This window comes from Schistocerca serialis, chromosome 4 (assembly GCF_023864345.2).
Source record: "Schistocerca serialis cubense isolate TAMUIC-IGC-003099 chromosome 4, iqSchSeri2.2, whole genome shotgun sequence".
Taxonomy (NCBI): domain Eukaryota; kingdom Metazoa; phylum Arthropoda; class Insecta; order Orthoptera; family Acrididae; genus Schistocerca; species Schistocerca serialis.
The window spans coordinates 668457718-668481181 of NC_064641.1; positions in this window are offsets into that span (position 1 = coordinate 668457718).

Consider the following 23464-nt stretch of genomic DNA (forward strand, 5'->3'; position numbering starts at 1 on the left):
GCTTAGAGTTTAATATTTAACACATTATCAGAGTTTGAAGCTATTTTATGCATGGGAGTTAGATTCTTTAAAGAAACGAAGGTTTAATGTTTGAAGCTCTTTCTTAGTTTTACCAAATGGAAGCAAGGCGGTGCTTCCGAGTAGCGTAAAAGGAAAATTGGGAAATAAATTGGCTTTAATTCGACGAGAGAAACATTTCTGGCAATCGCTCAAAGCGAAATAGGAAAACATAACTCGAGATACTGCACTAAAATTGAAGCCCAAATGTCACTTCGGTGCATTAACCAGAATACAAGTCAGTTTCAAATAATCGACAATCTATGTCAGAATATTACTAGTGGTGTACAGTTGTTGTTGTTGTGGTCTTCAGTCCTGAGACTGGATTGATGCAGCTCTCCATGCTACTCTATCCTGTGCAAGCTTCTTCATCTCCCAGTACCTACTGCAACCTACATCCTTCTGAATCTGCTTAGTATATTCATCTCTTGGTCTCGCCCTACGATTTTTACCCTCCACGCTGCCCTCCAATACTATATTGGTGATCCCTTGATGTCTCAGAACATGTCCTACCAACCGATCCCTTCTTCTGGTCAAGTTGTGCCACAAATTTCTCTTCTCCCCAATCCTATTCGATACTTCCTCATTGGTTATGTGATCTACCCATCTAATCTTCAGCATTCTTCTGTAACACCACATTTCGAAAGCTTCTATTCTCTTCTTGTCCAAACTATTTACCGTCCATGTTTCACTTCCATACATGGCTACACTCCATACAAATACTTTCAGAAACGACTTCCTGACACTTAAATCTATACTCGATGTTAACAAATTTCTTTTCTTCAGAAACGCTTTCCTTGCCGTTGCCAGTCTACATTTGATATCCTCTCTACTTCGACCATCATCAGTTATTTTGCTCCCCAAATAGAAAAACTCCTTTACTAATACAGTACAAATGCTTTTTATTCAGTGGTGTACAAGATAGCTGTATTCATTGTGGATGGCAAACGGCCACTGTGATCTAAATTGGCGATTTATGTGAGTGTAATATGCAACCTTTCGCTTTTTCTAAATTTGATACGATAAGAAGGTACATTCGTCTTACTGTTTACGCAAATATTCTGTTGTTCATCTATCAACTATGCCATTCAGTTCGTTTACTCATAACTGTTTCACTCTTTCTTATTTACATTGCCACGCCTCCACGATGAAAAGTCTACTAAATATGGTAGTAACTCATTCACTTTTTAGTTATGTCGTAATTATTTCACTCTTACTGTTTATCTTGTGTGTGACTTTTTGATCCAGGTTACATGTATGTTGTAAACATATATAGTGTGAAAGTTACAGCTGTCAACGTTGACTAACATCCTTTACCTATGCTTGTAAATACACTACTGGCCATTAAAATTGCTACACCTTGAAGGTGACGTGCTACAGACGCGAATTTTACGACAGGAAGAAGATGCTGTGATATGTAAATGATTAGTTATTCAAAGCATTCACACGGTTGGCGCCGGTGGCGACACCTACAACGTGCTGACATGAGGAAAGTTTCCGACCGATTTGTCATACACAAACAGCAGTTGACCGGCCTTGCCTGGTGAAACGTTGTTGTTGGGGGGATGTTTAAGGGGGGACTAAAGAAACGTTGTTGTGATGCCTCGTGTAAGGAGGAGAAATGCGTACCAACACGTTTCCGACTTTGATAAAGGTCGGATTGTAGCCTATCGCGATTGCGGTTTATCGTATCGCGACATTGCTGCTCGCGTTGGTCGAGATCCAATGACTGTTCGCAGAATATGGAATCGGTGGGTTCAGGAGGGTAATAAGGAACGCCGTGCTGGATCCCAACGGCCTCGTATCACTAGCAGTCGAGATGACAGGCATCTTATCCGCATGGCTGTAACGGATCATGCAGCCACGTCTCGATCCCCGAGCCAACAGATGGGTACGTTTAAAAGACAACAACCATCTGCACGAACAGATCGACTACGTTTGCAGCAGCATGGACTAACAGCTCGGAGACCATGGCTTCGGTTACCCTTGATGCTGCATCACAGACAGGGGCGCCTGCGACGGTGTACTCCACGACGAACCTGGGTGCACGAATGGCAAAACGTCATTTTTTTCGGACGAGTCCAGGTTCTGTTTACAGCATCATGATGGTCGCATCCGTGTTTGGCGACATCGCGGTGAACGCACATTGGAAGCGTGTATTCGTCACCGCCATACTGGCGTATCACCTGCCGTGATGCTATGGGGTGCCGTTGGTTACACGCCTCGTTCACCTCTTGTTCGCACTGACGGCACTTTGAACAGTGGACGTTACATATCAGATGTGTTACGACCCGTGTCTTTACCCTTCATTCGATCCCTGCGAAACCCTACATCTCAGCAGGATAATGCATGACCCCATGTTGCACATCCTGTACGGGCCTTTCTGGATACAGAAAATTTTCGACTGCTGCCCTGCCCAGCCCATTCTCCAGATCTCTCACCAACTGAAAACGTATGGTCGATGGTGGCCGAGCAACTGGCTCGTCACAATACGTCAGTCACTACTCTTGATGAACTGTGGTATCGTGTTGAAGCTGCATGGCCAGCTGTACCTGTACACGCCATCCAAGCTCTGTTTGACTCAATGCCCAGGCGTTTCAAGGCCGTTATTACGGCCAGAGGTGGTTGTTCTGGGTACTAATTTCTCAGGGTCTATGCACCCAAATTGAGTGAAAATCTAATCACATGTCAGTTCTAGTATATTATATTTGTCCAATGAATAGCCGTTTATCATCTGCACTTCTTCTTGGTGTAGCAATTTTAATGGCCAGCAGTGTATTTACTCGGTAATGCAATGCATCTCAACAGAAGGATCGCAATGTGGCATGGTATAACTAGCATATTCACATTCTGCCGTTAAGTTCAGGTTTATTTACTGTCAATGAGTGAGTACCGGTAACCAAATTTCTATTATTTCCACCAATATCACGACCCTATCGTCTAGTTCCACATAGTGCAGTTAATGTTCCTCTAACAACTCTAGTCTGAAAATTAATTAATGGCACAGAAAATAAATCGCATTGAAGTTTTAAAAAAGCGACTGTCTGCTTGTTGCTGCTGTTGTGGTCTCCAGTCCAGAGACTGGCTTGATGCACCTCTCCATGCTACTCTATCCTGTGCAAGCTTCTTCATCTCCCAGTACCTACTGCAACCTACATCCTTCTGAATCTGTGTAGTGTATTCATCTCTTAGTCTCCCTCTACGATTTTTACCCTCCACGCTGCCCTCCAATACTATATTGGTGGTGCCGTGATGCCTCAGAATATGTCCTACCAAGCGATCCCTTCTTCTAGTCAAGTTGTGCCACAAATTTCTCATCTCCACAATTCTACTGAATACCTCCTCATTAGTTACGTGATCTACCCATCTAATCTTCAGCATTCTTCTGTAGCAACTGGCTGCTTATTATTTCCAAATAAATTGCCAAAAAAGTTATGGACCTCACTAATCTTACTAGCTTGAAGTTCTGTCTCTTGTCCATATTTATACTAAGGTAGTTACAGACTTAGCTGTTACCTCTTCACTGGGTGGTCATTCACTCTGACTGTGCAGTTTGCCGCGTATAAACTAAATGAAACGTATTTGCAGTTGCGAATACGAACAACCAGCAGCAATATAAGGGAGTGACGGCTACGAAACTTTCTGCTAGACCGGGACTCGAACCCGTATTTCCAGCTTTACGCAACCGCTCACCGTAACCACTTTGTTTACACGTGCACGGTTCACGGCCAGTCTTAAACTTCCACATGTCGTCGTTCCTGCGACACAGCTTGTACTCTTACATGTAATTCCCGTACATGAGAGGACAATTTAACTGAAAGTCGCCGCCGGTTATCTATCTCCGAAGGAACACTGCATCATTCTTCTTAACGACACAGGCACCACAATGTCGTGTTTATCTGCAGATACCAGGACTCTAAAAGTAGGGAGCAAGGGCAACATGAGCGAGGAGTGTTGATAGGTGGCGCTTGGGTGGAATGAGTGACGGCCGAGAGGCGTCCCGAGACAATTCGTGTGGTTGCGATGAACACTGTGCCCGGGTGGTGCAGTGGTTCACGCAGTTGCCTAGTAAGCATGAGAACCCGGGTTACAATCCCGGTCCGACGCACATTTCCACTCAGCGATGCTGATTCCGTACAAATTCCTGAGGCAAGTGACATCAGTAATTCCTTCCCTTTCATTTCTTCCCCTCTCCACATTCAGTTTACATAATATGGAGTATTTTTAATGCAGGAAGCGGATGACGAACGAAATTGAACCGACTTTTACTTTAATACACCATAAACAGCAAGCTGCAAATTTGTTGGTTATTACACATGTCGTTGCTACTTTTTTAAAGCTTGTGATGAGGCTGGATACGAATCGTGTTTTTTTTTGTTTTAAGTAAGCACCGTCTTGAAATTAAAAAAAAACTTGCTAAGGTATCTCAATAATTTTATTTTTACATGAAAGCCTATACCTTAATCTACGCACTGACGCCATTACAGTCTGGATGCCGACCGCGGAGGCCGAGGGGTTCTAGGCGCTTCAGTCAGGAACAGCGCGACTGCTACGGTCGCAGGTTCGAATCCTGCCTCGGGCATGGATGTGTGTGATGTTCTTAGGTTAGTTAGGTATAAGTAGTTCTAAGTTCTAGGGGACTGATGACCTCAGATGTTAAGTCCCATAGTGCTCAGAGCCATTTGAACCATCTGAACACTCTGTTTCTTCCTTGTTTACGTTGTGTACTGAGTGTTTAAGTTGCCTCCGATAATCGTGAGTCCTGCCGACTGTGAAGTACGGGCTGTTATAAGATTTCTTAGTTCTAAAGGCCTAAAAGCTATCGATATTCGTCGTGAGATCTGTGCAGTTTACGGAGAAAACATTATCAGTGATGAAATGGTAAGAAAGTTGGTGAGAGCATTTAAAGATGGCCGCACAAATGTGCATGATGAACAAAGGAGTGGGCATCCTTCGGTCGTTCATGAAAGTTTGGTGCAGGAAGTGGACAATAAGGTGAGAGAGAACAGACGCTTTACGATTTGCTCCTTGCGGGATGACTTTCTTAATGTTTCTCGTAGTGTTTTGTATGTCATTGTGAGCACTTTAATTACCGAAAATTGTGCGCACGTTGGGTACCGAAAATGTTGACGGATGTGCACAAAACCAAACGTTTAGCCGGCCGGAGTGACCGTACGGTTCTAGGCGCTACAGTCTGGAACCGAGCGACCGCTCCGGTCGCAGGTTCAAATTCTGCCTCGGGCACGGCTGTGTGTGATGTCCTTAGGTTAGTTAGGTTTAATTAGTTCTAAGTTCTAGGCGACTGATGACCTTAGAAGTTAAGTCTCATAGTGCTCAGAGCCAAACGTTTAGACAGTGCATTGACTTTCCTTGAACGGTACCACAACGAGGTGATGATTTCTTAAGCCAAATTGTTAGGGGCGATGAAACATTGGTGGCCTACGTCACACCAAAATCAAAGCAACAGTCCATGGAAGTTGAGCAAGGGCATCGTTTTGCTGCAAGACAATGCCCGTCCTCATGTGGCGAATCAGACCAAAGATCTCAATACATTTTATCGATGGGAAACTCTAGATCATCCTCCGTACAGCCCAGATCTTGCGCCCAGTGACTACCATCTGTTCCTGCACTTGAAGAAACACCTGGGCAGTCAGCGTCTTCAAGACGATGACGAAGTCAAAACAGTGGTGATGCAGTGGTTAACAAGTCAGACTTCTATGAGGAGGGTGTACAAAAACTGATACAACGTTATGACAAGTGCCTCAGTATTGACGGAAATTATGTAGAAAAGAAGATTAAGGTACAGGCTTTCATGTAAAAATAAAATTATTGAGATATCTTAGCACGTCATTTTTTAATTTCAAAATGATACTTACTCAAAAGAACACGCCTCTTAGTTACGATGGAAACTTAACGTGAGAATGAGCACTTCACTGGAAAGGAAAAGCTACTGACAAGACGTACAGGGCCATCCTTAGGCAACAGACAGCGATTCACGTTCATCTGAGTGGGTTTTTATTTCTCGGAAATGGAAGCACTCCACTTCAAAGGTGCGCTCAGCGCTGCACTTGCCTGCCTGACGTCTAATTCGATGTGCCCCAGCGTGCTGCATCCAGTAAGTAACTCTCCGTACAGTTCTCTCATTTTGCATTTTGCATTTTGGATGTGCTAGACAGGCTCCTTAATGGTAGTAAAATGAAAATTAGTTTCTCCAGAGAAAGAGAAATCCACGTTATCAAATACGCTGCTGTGGAACATTTCAAGGGAAACGCCTGTAGTTCATCCATCAGTCCTATATGGTTACGATATGACCGCTTGACGTTCAATCTATTCTGCATTTTGTTTATCGTATGATTAGTACGCACCCTCTACAAGATAGCCGTTTGGGTGGACATCAAACACCTCCTTTTTGGAGACAGTAAGGCGACGCTTACAGACACATTTAGAGAGGAAAGTTTTCGTCATTCAGTCCGAAAGAAATCTGTTCACTTAGGATAGGATACAGTGACCAACCGCAAGTATTTGGGTGACCGGAAAGTAATGCTTTTCTTTACATTATGCTCCAACAGATAAATTGTTAACAAATTGTTGTGTTTAATCAATGATTCAGTGATTTCATCATCCTCGTTATCAAAAGCCTTTAGCCATCTAGTGTGCAAATTTTCAGTACCGGATCGATAAAAATCAGTTGGTTTTCGAGCAAAATATCTGGATAAGGTATTTTATACATCACACACATCTTCAAATTTTATACGGTCGCAAGAAATGGAAATCCGATGGCGCAATATGGGGGCAAACTCTCCCACGTCAAATCGTTAACTTTTTAAAGGGTTCATCTAACACATTCCGGTCTTGCATTACCATGTTGCAGAATAACGCATTTTCCGTTGACAATTTTGAGCACTTTCCAGTTAAGGATTGATTTACACGATCCAGTTATTCACAGTAAAGGTCTACATTCACAGTTTGTCCAATCTTAAGCACCTCAAAATGAACGACCCCCGAGAGTACTCCAGCCAACACGCAAAAGCGCCTTTTTCGGAAGTAAACCTTCCCCCCATTGGTTTGATTCTTATTGATATGGTGTGCAGGGCACGACTAGGACTTTAACATATATAAACAGGAAGGATCAACTGTAATAATTTTTCAGTAAATAGTGTTTGAAAATTATAGGGACGCTTGTGGTGTAGGCTTATAAAGCCACTAGTGTTCACGACGTCCGCAGTTGAGCAAGTACTTAGTTTCACAAGCGCCAGGTATCTGGATCGAATATAACTACCGTTAGTTTCTTTTTTATTCTTCTAGTGTTCCGTTATTTATGAGACACGCAAAAGTGCCATGATAATGGAAGGTGATTTTACTTGTGTTGTAAGATCGGCGGACACTACAGGATCAACCTCTAAAACTGACCCCTTAAATAACTTCATTCGAGGACTAAAACCGACAGACGTTATAGATCGACTAACCATCACGCATCCCGGTTTAGGTACGCATCTCCACTGTCAGTCTCAAGACTGGACATATTTTATACCAAAATAGGAACAGATGTGCAGGACTTTGAAGTAATCCTCGTCACCTTCTCGGACCACCATGCAGTCGTCGTTAAAATAAAAGGCTTAGCCGGATCCATTGTAATTGGATACTGAATACGTTGAGTGTGAATGCTATCGAACGTGGGTGGATTCATCGGAAGTGATTCTCTAGGAGCGTTCTTGAATGGTGGGATAAAATGGCGAAACCTGAAACACGTAAACTGTTCAGAAACGTGGCGTTTAGGATCTGTGAAACTGGAAGGATAAACGTCGAATTCTATCACATAATTGTTTGAGAACTCTAAGAAAAGATCGGTCTTGAGAACGAAAGAAATTCAAAAAGAAGATACCAGAACTACAAGAAAAAGAACTCGAAGGCAATATAATCACATGCACAAATAAGGGAAACATTCCGGACTAGCAATGGAGAGTCTACAATATCAGAAGAGAACGAAAACGGCGCAGACAGAGATTTATCGGAAATCTAACGTCTTCCGAAGATATTAAGTGCGATTTTGGGAGAATTTTCGGAGAATCACAATCAGAACCTACCAAGACAGCAAGTTTGGTACAACACTGCACGACTTCATTCACCAACGAAAATGTCACTGTGTTCAAATGGCTCTGAGCACTATGGGACTTTACTTCTGAGGTCATCAGCCCCTAGAACTCAGGACTACTTAAACCTAAGTAACCTAAGGACATAACACACATCCATGCCCGAGGCAGGTTTCGAACCTGCGACCGTAGCGGTCGCGCGGTTCCAGACTGTAGCGCCTAGAACCGCCGGCCACCCCAGCCGGCATCACTATGTTGGTAGAGGCAATATCCGAAGAAGAAACTGAAGACATTGTAAAGCACTTACCACGAAATAGGAGTCCGGGTACTGACGGAGCCCATGGGAAAAAAAAGAAACGTAAATTACTGTCCCTGTGCCGCAACGTGGAAATTAAGAAAAATGATTATAGGCCAATAATTTTGTCAGGTGCCGACTTAAAAATAATGGTACTCAGAATAACAGCAATACTAAAAGGGGTAATCAGATATGGCTAAACGTGTAGCGTTCCCAATAGGAAGTACATTGATGGACTTTGCTCTCTGTGAGACACGGTCTTCTTCTCATGGATGCATTAAAACTGAATAATAGGATTATTTAACATCGACCTAGAAAATGCCTTTGACCTAGTCAGTCGCTAATATCCACGGAATTTGTTGCAACGCTGTTACTTCCCATAGGCCACAATCTGCTACCACTAGACCGGAATCCAGTGATCTCTAAACTACAACTAAACGGCCACTTCATGGGAGAATTTTCAGTTTAGCACTCAGTCTGACAGGGAACCCTGTTCGCCATGATATTATTTATAATTTCCTTGGAATCGGTGATTCGCTCAATCACCAACCAAACCTCTGGAATAAATGCTGGAGCACAAAGGTTCGCCGTTATCGCTTATACCAACGACAGAACAGCTGTAAGAACTCAGAATCATGACATTGGGAAGATTTTAGAAATAATGGATTCTTACAAGGGAGAAGCAAGAGCAGCAATAAACAACTACAAAACCCGACTCCTATGGTTGAACACACCTTCACAACGCCACATCCCTCCACAGAATGCGTCGAAATCAAAGGGCTCGACGTTAAACTCAAGAAGAACGTGATAGAATTGGTGTAGGACAGTTCCAAACTAGTCTTGGAGAAAGTAAGAAGTACCTTAATAGTGAGCAGCTCCAGGAACAGAAATCTTATTCAAAGGATAGAGTATGTCAATATGCTAGCTCTTTAAACAATGTGGTATGCAGCTCAAATAATACCCATAGGAAAATACATTGCTCACATAAAGAAACATACAGGATGGTTCATCTGAAAGGAATACTACTTCGTGTAGCCAGAGATCAGTTGATAAAACTGTCAAATAAAGGTGGATTAGACTGAACAGCACAGTCCTCATAGTTAAAAATCTTACAAAATCCTTGAAACAACTAGCAAGTTAGTCGGACTTATTGAAGGCCGCATGGGGAATTGGGGAAATACAAAAAGCAGTAGAACTCAACGACGGACTCTCACGTGTATTACTGGTATTCTTAAAACCACAACACAAATTCTAGAAGAACTTCGAAGTGAAAAGCACTTAACCACGAAAAAGATTATGGGAGAACTGCAGAAAGAGACAGTCAACATACGTCGGCCAAATCTTAATTGACTTTTCGGATGGAACTATAAGTTCAAGGCTGCGCTCGGCCACTTTATGTACTTAAACGATCTATTTCCGACATCATCATGGTGATACCACCTGAGGATCATGCGAAACCCTTACTGTGAACATTGTGATTTGACTGACAAAGTGCTGTACCGAACAGTAGACTGTTCACGAATCCTAGCCTTGTGCAACGCTATTAATGACAAGAACGGCTCGAATGAACATCAAGAAGATAATGTACACTGAGTTCAAAGTGTTTCCGGCCTCAAAGACGAGAACAATTACGTGACTTATATGTTCCTATACAAACTGTGTCATTAACGATGGAGGTGAATCTACAGCTGAGTTCGAACTGCAGCAAAAAAAGGGACAAAATTGTCAGAAACAATTCACAAAAGGAAAAACAAGTGGTTTAAAAAGAAAATCATCCACTTTCCATAGGAGGAGATCTCGAGTTTATGTGGAAGGATAGCTTAGTTCCCTTATCTGAAATACAGTCAGAGCATAATTTTAATTCTTCTAAAAGGCCACAAATTGAATAATAATATACCGTTAAGAAGAAAGCAGGGTTTGCTTTCAAGAAGAAACAGAGGTTTTTGGTTAAGTTTAAGGAAGAAAAATTTAGTTACTTTAAGAAACTTGCAACAAAAAAATAAGAAAAAAATGATAAAAACAATAAGCGCGAGTAAATGCTTAGTTTCATAAGCGCGAGGTAACTTAACTGAATTTCGCTGACGGTAGCTTGTTTTTCATTCCCATGTAAATTGCGACCGTGAAAAGTATCAATATTTAACAACTCATTTACTATTTTTGACATCTTTAACATGAAAAAAGATGCAATTTTTTTTTCTTAGGAATATTGGAAATGAGGAAAGGATACACGAGAGCATTTCAATCTAATCAGTATAGACAGTTTATTTATATTACTGTATCTACATTTGTGACAAGTATAATTTGTAAATTACGCAGTACTGTAGGAGACAGGATGACACTGATCATAGAAACAAGAAAAACAATAATCATCGCGACACCAAACAGATGTAGTAAAAGCCCAATTTTTGCATGTCTAGTGTTTTTTTAATGTGTCTAACGCAAAACAAACTTCGTTTACATTAATAAACGGTTCTTGGTCGTCACACAGTTCTGCTGCATATCAGGCATTTCTAAGCCTATCATCGAATATTGATACAGATAACTCACAGAAAGAAATATTACCAACCACGGGACTCGGTCTAGTTTACTCGCTCGACTGCGAGCTCTTTCCGTATTAACGACCATATAAGATAGATAAGCTTGCCTAAAATTTTCAGACACGGTTTTCTCCAAAACGGTTGAGAGGTACTTCTTTGTATTTACACGTATTCAAGTTCTAGTCGTGCTCTATACGCCAAACCAATATTAATCATATTGGTGAGGGGAAGTTCATAGGTCCCCTTGGTAAGTGTACTTCACCTTATTTGGAGAGAGCCACGGCCTTTTGCGTTTTGGATTATCATAGAGGACCGATTCGTCATCTGCAGTGACCGAGCAATCAAAAACCGTTGCTGTACTTTGCCGTTGAAGCAATAGGTAACATGTGGCGCGTCGGTTAGCTTTGTTTGTCTTTACCGATCTGCTATTAAAGCTCTTTTACGGTCGACCAAGGTTAGTTATGAACGTTTGACAGTTCCTCGACGGTCTGATACGGATTTGCTTTCACTTCCAACCTAGACATATCACTGTCTAAATTTGTTGATCTTCCTGATCAATATGAGTAGGAAAGATCGAAATTCACGGATCTGAACTTAGAAAACCACCTTCGCCATTTACCAACATCTAATGTACTCGTATGAACATTGCAAATGTTATGGTTGAAAATGTTGCGTTACTACCCTTGGGAAACTCAAGAAGAATACGATGCAGCATATGTACGGCTTCTGATATTTTGCTGGCCATTTCACCATAAAAATTGAAGATTTAATTATTTACTGGTAAATAAGTGACTCTAACCTTAAAATGTGAAGATAAATGACAAACTAATTTCGGCATACACAGAAACGACATCAATTTCCGCTCCCTGTAATATGATTTATTGTGGCTGGTTGCTGTATTCAAGTTACAATTCTTGTAATTATACTACAGCCACATTTATCATAATTATTTTCGACGGATAGCCTTTTAATCAGCTTTTAAACATAGATCTAAACTGGTTTCCGGCGAAGACCGCTCGAAATTTCGAAATAATATGCCAGAAGAGAATGGATGTGGAGAACAAAAAATTGAGTTATAACTCCCCAAAAATCCCATACAGGAAGACGTTCATCCACCGGGCAAGGATGTACCTACAGCACTCCTTTTCTAGAGAGCTGTGTCCATCAAGAGAAGCAGGTTACCGGATGTAAATCGTATAAGATATTCGTCTAACCTCACATCTCCATCCCACCCTCACCCGGCGCCGAGAGGACCAAGGAGATACTGCGCCCAGAAAATGACATTTTTGTGCCCTTGGCTCCTGAAATTTATATTCCTTATGTGGGAGTTGACAGAAGTCATGGGATGCCTCCTAATATCATGTCGCACCTCAATTTGCTCGGCTTAATGCAGCAGGTCTACGTGGCATGGACTCAACAAGTCGATAGAAGTCCCCTGCACAAATACTGAACCGTGCTACCTCTACAGCCGTCCATAATTACGAAAGTGCTGGCAGTGCTGAATATCGTACACCAACTGACCTCTCGATTATGTTACATAAATTGTCGATGGGATTCACGGCGTGCGATCTGCGCAACAAAATCATTCGTTCGGACTGTCAAGAATTTTCTTCAAACAAATCGCGATTAATTGTGGCCCGGTGACATGATGACGTTGTTTATTAACATGAAGACCATGAATGGCTTCACAATGTCTCCAGGTAGGTGAACATAACCAGGATCTAGTCCATTCAATGTAAACACTACCCATACTGTAATGGAGCCACCACCAGCCTTCACAGCGCCCTGATGAATAGCCGCATCCATAGCTTCGTGGGGTCCGCCGCACATTAGAATCCTATCATCAGCTCTTACCAACTGAAATCGAGACTCATCTGAACAAGTCACGGTTTTCCACTAGTCTAGCGTCCAACCCAGGAGAGGCGCTACAGGCAATGTCGTGCTGTCAGCAAAGGAACTCGGGCCAGCCGTCTGCTGCCAAAGCCCATTAACGCCAAATTTCGCCGCACTGTCCTGTCGGATAGATTGATAGTCCGTCTCACATTCTTATCCGGGGTTATTTCACGCAATGTTACTGTCCTGTTAGCAATGACAACTCTACGTTGCTCTCGGTCGTTGCCTGAAGTGAGAGGTAATGCGTGAAATTTGGTATTTTCGGAACATTCTTGACACTGTGGATCTCGGGAGATTGAATTCCCTAACGATTTACGAAATGTAGTGTCGCATACGTCTAGTTCCATCTCTAATTCTCGCCCTAAGTATGTTAATTCCCTTCGTGCGGTCGTAGTCATGTCAGAAACATTTCACATGTTTCACCTGTGTACAAATGAGAGCTCCGGCAACGCGCTGCCCTTTAACACCTTGTGTACGCAATACTACCCCCGTCTGTATATGTGCATATCGCTCTCGGATGAGTTCTGCCCACCTCACTGTACAATTTGACAGTCCATAGGTACAGTTCAACATAACTACCGTTCCACTACTCTGCAGAACAAGGACTATTAGTAAAATGGATCCATGTGTGTGATTACTGAGCACATCTTTCAAACTAGTATAAAATTATTTTTGATGAAACGAAAATTGTAACTACAATGTGCAACAAAGACTTCAAAGGAGACTATTGACATAGCTTTGGGTTCAAAAGGCTCTGAGCACTATGGGACTCTACATCTGAGGTCATCAGTCCGCAACAACTTAGAACTACTTAAACCTAACTAACCTAAGGACATCACACACATCCATGCCCGAGGTAGGATTCGAACCTGCGACCGTAGCGGTCACGCGGTTCCACACTGAAGCGCTTAGAACCGCACGGCCACACCGGCCGGCAATGACATAGCTTTAGTGGCAGTACTATGCGTAGTGTTATTTACAGTCTAACAGGAGCGGATGTGTTGCTCGAGTCATAAACGGTATTCGTACACTCTGAAAACACAGGGCTGTGACGTTGCAATTTCTTCGTCGCCCCATTACCAACCGAACTATAAAAATGACCGTACTGGCAATCATGACAGCTAGTTCTGACGACGATTATATATCATGTGAAGATCGATTGGCACTCAGATCAAAGACTGCCAGTAGACCGAGAACATTTTATACCGTGCCCCACGTGTCTAACTAAATTACTAGGAAATAAATTAGTAGAAATAAATAAGCTATCGTCGGTTATTGCTAACACTACTTCGTTTATGTTTAAGGGAATGTCGCCAGCTCAGGATCATTGCAGTCTTCCTCTTCCAGACCTCTTTTACCATTCCCGTTATTCCTACTCTAAACGTTATTCTCGGCCGTCCGCACATCCACCTTCGCGGTGACGACCATTCCGGGATAGATTCTGGCCATCGTCCTTACTGCGTTCCCTGTACATGACCTTACCACTGAAGAGTCCTGTTGTCGATATTGATACTGGCAAGATATCGGTCCCAGGAATTCCAACACTTTCGAGAATGTTTTAAGTTTGAAGTCGGGTGCAAATGAGAAAGAGACATATTCTTAGTGTGGTATAATTACAAATCAACGATTTTGTAATTTTTCCTTCACTTGTACTGTAAAACCTTGCTTCTTGGAAAGTTTCATGATTTTAGGTCGATGGGATATACCTTACAGTTTTTAAAGTTTGCGAGCATCACAATATGTGACATAAATGGCCATATGTTTTGATTACATTGATGTAGAAGCTCCAATTTTTACGTACCCAAGAGATTGTAGACCTTAGACTTGGTAAGTCTGCTTGTTCTTGAGAAAAAGAGATCTTAACAAACGGACGGCCAGACTGAAACAAATGGCGAAAAGAAAAAAAAAGAATTCTTGTGGTATAATTACAAATGAACAATTTTCGGTTTTTTCCGCTTTAGTTCTACTGGGGGAACCTTGTTCCTTGCTAGATACCGTAATTCCAGGTCAATGGGAAGCATACTATAGGTTCCGACGAGTATGTTAGTGAGTATCAAAATATGTGAGCTAAATGACAGTACCTTTTGATTACACTGAATCAGAAGCTTAGTTTTATTACACAACCAATTTATTACACACCTCAAAGTGTGGCATGAATTTCAACTTGATACGTCAATCCGTTCCTGAAAAGAGGGTCTTTAACAGGCGAACAACAAGGTGCTCCAACAGGGGTTCCGTTTATACCGACTGAACTACGAAACTCTGACAATCTTAAATTTCTATTTTAAGACTTTTTAATTGTTTTCCAATTGTTTTCAGCGAACTCCCGTTAAATTAGACTATTAAGAGAATGTGAATTATAAGTGCAGGGCATAGAAGGAATCTGCTAGGAAAAAAAACATTCAACTTTCGGTTTAAAGCCTTCAGTATGGCAAAAACGGCATTCAACCCTTCTGCAGATCTGTTGGAAATTATTGTTCCAGACATCTGTTCACTTTTTTTATATGGTACCGACGATATACTCGCACCGTTATGGTTATTTGTCTGCGTTGAGTACACTGAACAAGACATGACACTGATTGTGGTCAGATTATTAAAGATTACTGTGTTCGTCCTTGTAGCCACCATCATATATAAAAAAAATTTGCAGCAATACGTACGTTCGTACGCAATACACGTTCAGTACTGTAATCGCAGTACGAGTGTCGATTAATTCTTAGATCTGATGATGGCTGTAAAGATGAAGTCGGTAATTAGTTTTCATAAAGTAACATGTGATCGAAACCACATTCATCATGTGATACTATGCAAAGGTTACCTGCGTTCTCATCAGGTATAAACTGCCTCGTGTCCAGAGATCAGATTATAGCCCCCAACCCTGAATACGAATCCAGTATTTGTAACCATAACGACATGTTTATCAGCAGGTGATATCTATTAGAAACAAGTTACGTAAATTTTAGATGCAAACGCATTTATCCAGCTTAATTTCGTTGCGTCGTGCCTGCTGCACTTGCGGTTCTGGGAAAGCATAGGGAACGTAACGCGGGCCTGCAGAGATCCATACTGCCGTCGGTCTTTCGGGATCAGGGAGACGGGTGTCCTGCAGCGTTCCAGCAGGGATCCGCCCTGCCTTCCTCCTGAGCGGATTAAGCGGTCCCCCGGGTGATCGCTGAAGAATGGAGCTGTCCTCCTGATTGAAGGCCACCACAGGGCCATCCAGAGACCGCTGCGACGACCTACACAGTGTGAATGCTGCAGGTTCTATCTATATTCGTTCTGGTCTTTGACCTTCACACAGCCAAGAAGTTATCAGTTTCTTTCCATAATACAGATACTTCTCTTGCGGAAAAAAACGGCAACCCTAAGGAGAAGGAGCACACGTTTTGCGTACAGTATATTATTACTTTATTTCCATTCCTGCTTCGAGAAGCAGCAATTACGCAGCAAGCACCATACTGCATTACGATCACATCTGTCGATTACAGTCAACTTACGTTAGCAGAGGCAGAGCACATAATATCTGATAAAAGAGCATATCAGTAAAGCACGGTAACGGGCACAGAAAGATAAAAAAACGGTAAAAATACACTACTTTGTTCTGCAATGGCACTGCGAGATTATCTCTGATTGTATAGCGGTTTTTTTGAAGACAGAGACTATGCAGGGTGTTTCATAACTAGAAGCGACGCCAAACCATTTCCAAACCCACTGGATTTAATTTATTTTTAAAGACCTTACCAACAACTAAAGCAACGGCAACTAATGTTTGACGGAGGGAGGGAGGGAGGTAATGGCTGAGGGGCACCAAATGAAATGTCGCTTGTGTGGAAAAACTAGTTTGACTGATGTGCTTTCCGTATTATCGAATAAAATGACACGACGGTACCGTTCGCTTACAGAAGATAAGCTGATGAGTTTTCTTAATCGAAGTGACGATGAGGATTTCATCGTGCCCAATCCAACTGATTGTGGCAGGGTAGCTTGTGTTGCCCATTAGACTGTAGGTGACTCCATCACCACAAATATTCAGAACGAACCAGGAAACCCTAAACCAGTAAATGCAGATCTAGTTTTTGATGTTGGCATCGCTTCTTCCTTGGATTCCAAAGAAGAATCTGAGCATGTGCCTGACAAAATCTGCTAAAAGATACAAAATAGATGATTTTGGATGGGAAGATCCTGATGTGTGTCCCGAAGAGAATAATTTGGATAACGGTCATACCATCTGCAAAATCGTCAGTTTAGATTATTCATCTACGAACATGACGCCTTCCATTCTTTATTTAGCCATGAAATGTTAAACTACTTAGCTGAGAAATGTAATTTATATTACGAGCACGTTTGCAAATACGCCAGCGAAAAGTCAAGACTGCGATGTTGGAAAAGCAAACAGTGATGAATTTTACTGTATCATTGCAGTAAATTTTATGACGGCAGAAGTGAGTAAAAACGAAGTAAACAGTTACTGCATCAACGAGCCGTTCAGTCATGCCTTGAGATGAGTACCTTCCATTACTAAGAATGTTACACTTTGCTGATAACAGTGAGAAGCATGGAAATGAAAAAACCTGGAAAATTAGGTGAATTGTCTATCATCTACGGAAAGCATTTTCAGATGCTTTCCAGATGTTTTCCATCTTTTTAAATATCTAAGCACCGATGAAAGGTTGGTCACGAAAGTTCATTTCTCAAAGAAGGGCGTGTCTTCTTAAGACAGCACACGTCACAAGTCTTCTGTGTTGTGTGATTGTGGAACCGAATATATACTTGTCTTTATTATATATGCGGGTGCAGAAACAGGTGAGATTGAGTTAATGTCTACAGGTATCTCCTTGCTCTCAAATGGCAGGACAAACTAGAAATGAGGAAGCTTTCAACTTTTCATAAAAGCGAAAATATAGCGATTGCCGAAATTGATAAAATCACAGAGGAAGCTAAAAGAAAACCAGCTTTCATCGTAAGGTTCACTGAAAATATGAGAGCTGTCGTGGGATGTAATCGACTGATGATGATATCCCATTACGGCCAACCGAGCGCCACTTTATCTCGCTAATTCCAGGAAAGCAAAGAAGGAGACCATCCCATTAAGGTGCATTCTTTGTGGAAAACATGACAAACGAAGTGGTACTACAAACATCTGTGTGAAATATAATGCACTTCTATGTTTGAATTTTTGCTTCTAAAGATACCACACTTTTAAGTTTCAATAATGCGATAACTTGCGTAGTTTTTCTCCTAGTAAAGTAACTTATTAAAAAAGATATTTATTTCTCCATGTAGATTTTAAAAAGAGAATTTAATATGATAACACCGCATGTGACGTCTTAGGTTTTTCACAATAATAACGACAGATTGCCACAGTGGCATATGTACGCACCAGTTGAGAATTACGCGCACACGGCAAGCGGCCGTTCAGACTAAATGGGCAGTGAAAGCTTTAAATTTCTTGCACATTTTGATCAGAAAATAGTAATGTTACGAAACTCCAAGGCAGATTAAAACTGTGTGCCTGCGCCAGACTCGAAATTGTGACCTTTGCCTTCGGCGCGCAAGTGCTCTAGCGACTGAGCTACTCAAACACATCTTGAAAGCCTCTTCGGGTTTGCTGCCTGATCCAGAAATCGACTCGATGAAGAGTTGGTGAAGCTTTGTCCTCATGTGCTGACATCCACGAATTTATTTTTTATTTAACGGCAACATTTTTGAACAGAATGACGGAGTGGCTATGGGTAGTCCCTTACCACCCATAGTCGCCAATTTACTTATGGAGGACTTCGAGAATATGTCACTAAGGACTTCGGCTTTGCAACAAATGTGCTTCTGGTGATATGTAGATGATACCTTTTTCGTCTTGACGACTTCATCTGCTTTCAGCCCCGCATTAAATTTACCATGGAGGCTGAAAGTGATGGAATGCTTCTAATTTTAGACGTTATAGTCTATAAAAAACAAGATGGTACCTTGGGGCATAGTGTTCACCGAAAGCCGACGCACATAGATCGGTATCTGCTTTCTAAGAGTTGTCATCCACCACACCAAGGTAGTGGCGTCCTTAGGAGCATATGCCGTTTCCGACGCGGACAGCTTAACCCAAGAATTTGCGCATTTGGTGGCTGTTTTTAAGGAAAATGGATACTTTGAGAAGCAGATTCGTCGGGCTATGGAGTTTGGACCATCACTGGAGGTGCATGAACAGGAACGTATATCGGTGGTCTGTTTCCTTGTGCTGGGGGTATATCGTTTAAGACTGGAAGAATTTTAAGGAATTTCAACATTAAGAGTTTGTTCCGTCCACCTTCTATGATTAGGGCGCTACTCGGCTCTGTGAAAGATGATTTGGGGCTTAGGAAACCCGGTGTATACAAAATTCCGTATCATTGTTGGAAGGCTTAAATCGGCTGTTCGATTCGCACAGTTCTAGATAGGTGTGTGGAATATCGCCGTCATACGAGGCTACAACACCCGGAACAATCGGTAGTAGCGGAACACTGCTTAAATGAGGGACACAATATGAAATTGACGAAACTGTGATAGTTCCCATCACTTCCGGTTTTTGGAACAGTGTCTATAAAGAGGCAATTGATATTAGGTTGGCGGATAGTTTAACAGAGACAGTAGGTTTACTCTTAACAGGACGTGGAATCCTGTACCATCCCCATCAAAACAGAACATTTTTCGTTGCGGCGAAGTCCGAGTGTTCGAAAATCGTCCCTGAGTGCGATATATCGTTGTCGCCAGTGTTCTACTAAGGGCGGCCCCACGTGCCCAGTGTTTGAGGACAGCAACGGTGATGGGCGGCGTATGCGCCGTGTACGGTACGGTGGCCTACATAGGATGTCAATTTTCAGCCTGGCGTCAGTTCTCAGCGGGAGTCATCAGCAGAAGTAGCATTCTCGGCGACCAGTTGGATCGCCGAAATAACGAATCGAGTTGATTTTAGGATCCGGCAGCAAACCCGAAAAGACTTTCAAGACTTAGCCTACGAAGTCATACCAAAACACGACTCACAACCCTTCTTCACAGCTTTACTTCTGCCAGTATCTCGTCTTCTACCTTGCAAACTTCACAGAAGCTCTCCTGCGAACCTTTGCAAGGCTAGCACACCTGGAAGAAAGGATACTGCGGAGACATGGCTTAGCCACAGCCAGGAAGATTAATATCAGTGCACACTGCGCAGCAGAGTGAAAATTTCACTCTGGAAGCGTCCCCCAGCTTGTGACTAAGCCATGTCTCCGCGATATCCTATCTTCCAGGTGTGCTAGTTTTGCAAGGTTCACAGGAGAACTTCTGTGAAGTTTGGAAGGTAGGAGACGAGGTACCGGCGGAAGTAAAGCTTTGAGGACTGGTCGTGAGTCTTGCTTGGGCGGCTCACCCGGTAGAGCACATATCCCGCGAAAAGCAAAGGTCCCGAGTTCGAGTCTCGTTCTGGCACACAGTTTTAATCTGCAATCGAGTTTCATATTAGCGCACACTCTAATGCAGAGTGAAAATTCCATCCAGTACCGACAGTAGTAGGAAACTGGAATTCTAATTCGTATAATTACTTGAGCGAAGTCAACGGCTGATCGCCAGACAGGGATTATGATGGCCGCCTGCTCGATAGTGCGTTGGCCCACCTTAGGAAAGCAATACAGCGGCGATTCTGCGTCTATTTATTCGACAAGTCTTTGGTATGTTTCCGGAGGCATGTGGAACCGAACGTGCAGACAGATGTCATCCAATACCCGTAAATTACGGGCCGGTAGATTGTGGGAGCGGTCTTGGCACTCAATGGTGTTCCAGATGCCTTCCATCGGGCTCAGATAAGGTACATCTAGTGGTCAAGACCTCAAACAATTATAGCCATTTCAGGCCTTGTACGGTGATACTAATCACAATGGAATACGCCAAGGACGTCTGGGAAGATATAAACCAAGAAGAGGTGCAGCCAGTCCACATCAACGTGCCTGCGACTACTATCACAGGTTCCGTGGAAGCCCAGGTGTGATTCCCCGTGATACAATACGCTCCCACCGACTGCGTTCATGTAACTGCGGATGCTTCGAGAAACAGTTCGCCTGGATGACGGCGTACCCGGACACGAACATCGACTTCATTAATCTGACCAGAGGACTTTTTCTCCACGGTTCACTCTCGAAGACCCCGTGTCCACTGCACCGTACCTAACTACGTCATTGGGTCACATTGACAAAAGATCCTGTTGATTTATAGTCTTCATTAACGTTTTATTTATTCTCGGCAGCGTCGCCACGAAAGGTGCTGGAACGAATTTAAATTGCGTAAAAGGTGACTGATCTCTTGAATTAAAAAAAAAAGAAATGTCTCTGTAAGTCCATCTTTATACAGGGTGGTGGGGAGAGTTCGGCTGTTAAGTAAAGAACATCAAATTAAAGACACATTCAGCCGTCCATATTTCAAATTTTATTTTACTTATGCGAACAGTTTCGACGTTTCACAACGCCATCTTTAGGGCCCCTGACCGAAGTGTCAGAAGAATCCAGTCTCTTGTGCAAACAAAAGTTTGTCTATCAGCCTGCAGTTAATCAAAAAGGGATCACATTGTTATAAAATTAACTTACTGATAGCAGTTGCTGAATGCTGGCCCCTATTTCAACCGAATATGACATTGGATTCTTTCGACAAGTCCGTCAGGGGTTCTGAATATGGCGTAGTGAAACACCGAAACTGATCGCCTTGCTAAAATAAAATCTTTGATTTGACGTTTTGTTCAAAAATGGTACGTTACTGTGAACCATTGGTAGGGCCTACAGCTATTTAATAAATTTTGAGAGTTAACTGAAAATATCTCCAGAATACCTAACTCCCTTAGATCAGCAAATAACGACGAAAAATCAAGGAGCAGAGGAAACACTGCACATTTAAAAGAGCTGTTTCTTTTGGATGTGTGGTAGGCTGAAAGTACGTGACTAACAACTTAAGAACATTATTAAGCAGGTAACCAATCTGCCTCTAGGATCAACATTCAATAAATCACTCTTCTGCTTTAAAAGAAATTGACGGGCCTGTATTCGTTTACGCAAATGAAAACGACGTAGGATGTACCCTAGGAAAAGTAGATTGGCAGGTGCCGGCTAATTTACTAGCAATTAGGCTAAATTAAAATTAAACATCTATTAATTCCACAATAGTCACAGAGAAAGCACGAAACATTTGCATTGAAACATAATGGATTCCTGTCGCCTGTTTTACTAAGCGAGCATGTACAAAAATCAACAAAATAATTTGCCTCATGGGCTCATGAATAATTAGTAACTCGTAAAAAAGGGATAGTTCGGTAGACAGGTATCACACACACGCACTTCCGCACTCACAGTAGTATCACACAGAGAAAAGAATCCGAACGAAGAGAGTTAAAATCGTTCACCGGATCTCAAACCCTGGGATTTCTGGCTACTGGTCCACCTCAAAAATATCGTCTATGCATCGCTATCCCAGATCTGGAGACTCTGAACCAGCGTATTCACGCGGCCTTTGACACTGTTCGGATGCAGCTTGGCCGATGTGAATGGCGCATACACACATACGTTGAGGAACATGGGAACTATTTTCAACAGACACTGTAACTTTGGCCGCAAGGTACAGCATGTATTAGATCGCAGTCTCTGTAAGAATGTTTGATTGAATAAATAGTATCTAGTATAGAAGCCATGCATTTCCGGGTATAAGTTCATTATATCTTTTTTGTTCCATATCCTCTCACCGATCAATCCCTAGAGTTTGTACACGGTGGGAAAACTCCCCCTGTACATCAGCGCTATCCTCAACAAATCCACCCTCGGCCTCGGTCTTTGCACTGTCAGCAGTATCTGACACTATTGTTTCGCATGAGAAGCAACTGGACACCTCCACCAAGTACTACGGTCGAGGGCTGTAATAAAGATGTTAATTAATCAAATCTACTGTTGTCCTGATGTCTCATTTCACTGTCCTTGGGTGACAATCCATAGGTCATCTAACACATATAACTTAGCCAAGTGGCTGGGCCAGCCACCAAAAACTGATTTGTCTGTCTCTCAGGAATGGCCAGTCACGGGGCCCCATTTCTGCCACTAAGCTATATGTCTATCATTACTTCACTAGTCAATAAGATTTATGTGATTAAATGATGATACTTCTGCAGTCAACGTATGAGAACAGCACTGCATCTCTTCTCTATCGTTTTTCTCCATTTAGTTAATCAGGAAGTTTGGTCTGGCCGTGGCGTTGTCCTCAATGACAGGTCACTTAGTGCAATGGCACCTACCGTACTCCGTGCCTGGGTGATCTCGCTATTGTATCATTACTATGAATACCCCAAACCATGCAAGAGATCGGTGAGTTCAAACAGAAAAACAGACACAGACGACATTTCAAGTAAAACTTTATATCACAATATCTTTTCTCTTCTATGCTCCGATTTTTACGAAATGAAGCCAGTACCGCGCCCCAAGGTACGTTCAAGCTACCTGTGAGAACATCAAATTCGTCTAGTAGTTCTAGAGATTAGCGCTGTCAAACGGACATATACGACAGATTTGCAAATTTGGTATTAGCAGATATCGTGCATGATGGACAAAGGAAGGCGGACA